Raw genomic sequence first — 1,926 nt, 5'->3', positions numbered from 1 at the left:
CTTCTTGTATTATTTGCTCAGCATACATATTGAACAAGAATGGTATGTATGGTGGCATATATATATACATACATATATTTATATACATATATGTTGTCGTTGTCAAGTGCCATCGAGTCGATTCTGACCCATAGCAACCCTGTATAGGGTTTCCAAGGAGCAGTTGGTGAGTTTGAACCACCAACCTTGTGGTTCAAATGACTGTGCAATCTGACGCATTAGCCCACAGCGCCACACCGGGACTCCATGTACATATATAGTGGTGGTTATATGTCCTGAAAGGAGCTCTGGTAGCATAGTGGTTACGAATTGGGCTGCTAACCTCAAGGTTGGCAGTTCGAAGCTACCAGCCGTTCCGCGGTAGAAGGAGTCTCCACAGTTCTTAACAACAACAACAGTATGCCCTGAAGTCAGTTCCTACTCATAGCAAACCTGCATAGGGTTTCTGAGGCTCTAAATCTTTATGCGAGCAGAAAGCCTCATCTTTCTCACTCAGAACGGCTGATAGTTTCGAACTGCTGACCTTCAGGTTATCAGCTTGACTCGTAATCACTACCAGACTCCATATATATATATATATTTTTATTCACCCATGTATATACATATATACACATGGGTGAATAAAAAATCATCCTCACTCTGGCTGTAGAATTAATTTTAATCAACTTTTAGAGAACACAAATAGATAATTTTCAACATAATCTCCTTGCTTTTCAATACACTTTGTCTATCTGTCAATAAGCTTTCATATTTTCTTATTAAAAATGTTTTACACTGAGCTGTGAGCCATGAATGCACCGCTGTCTTCACTTCTTCATCAGAGGTGAATCATCATCCGGGAAAGGCTGCTTTCAGGGGACCAAACAGATGAAAGTCTGATGGAGCAAGATCAGGACTATAGGGAGGATGCTTTAACACCTCAAAAGGAAGTTTTTGCAGAGCATCAACCGTCTGGGCAGAGGTGTGTGGACATGCATTGTCATGCAAGATCACAACACCCTTGGGTAGCAGTCCTCTCCTTTTAATCTAAAATTTAGGCTTCTGGCTCTTCAGTAAGCATCTCACTGTAATGAGCACTGTTGGTTGTTGAACCTTTTTCCTGATAGTATTCCCATACTGGCCCTTGAGAATTCTAGGAAACTGAAGTATCAAATTTCCAGCTGAGTTTTGAACTTTTTCTTGTTTGGCAATTGAGGATGTTTCCATTCCATACACTGCAGTTTACTCTCAGGTTCAGAGTGATGAATCCAGGTCTCATCACCGGTAATGATTTTTAAAAAGAAATCTTTACATTCCTTTGCATACCAGTCTAAATTGTGTTTGCAGATGTTCAAATGCTTCTGTTTATGCTCTTGAGTTGTTTCGGTACCCATCTCGCACAAACTTTCTGAAACTCAAGTCATGGATGATTTCATAGACAGAGCCATGGCTGATTTGCAAATTATTTGCCATATAATACACTGTCACTTGTCTATTTGACAGAATCATTTCATCTGCCCACTCAATGTTGCCATCAGCCATGGACATAGATGAGTGTTTTAATATAACCAGAATGCAGATAGTTTTTGACTCACGCTCATATGTGTGTATGTATGTATGTGTGTGTTTAGAGAGAGTCCTGGTGTGGCACTGTATGATAAAGCACTGTAGCACAAGGTAAGCTTGAACCACAAGGTCAGTGGTTCAAATCTATCAACTGCTCCTCAGAAACGCTATACAGGGTCACTATGAGTCAGAACCAACTCCATGGCAGTTAACAACAACAATAACTCGTCGGGACCCTGTATAGAGTTTCTGAGGCTTTACATTTTTGCGGGAGCAGAAAGCCTCATCTTTTTCCCATGTAGTGACTGGTGGACTTGCACAACAGACCCTGTGGTTCACAGTCTAGTGCTTATCATATAGAGCTATCACACTCATATTAAA

The sequence above is a fragment of the Chrysochloris asiatica genome, unplaced genomic scaffold (assembly GCF_000296735.1).
Source record: "Chrysochloris asiatica unplaced genomic scaffold, ChrAsi1.0 scaffold00018, whole genome shotgun sequence".
In the NCBI taxonomy this organism is placed as follows: Eukaryota; Metazoa; Chordata; class Mammalia; order Afrosoricida; family Chrysochloridae; genus Chrysochloris; species Chrysochloris asiatica.
Note: the sequence above shows the minus strand (reverse complement) of the source record.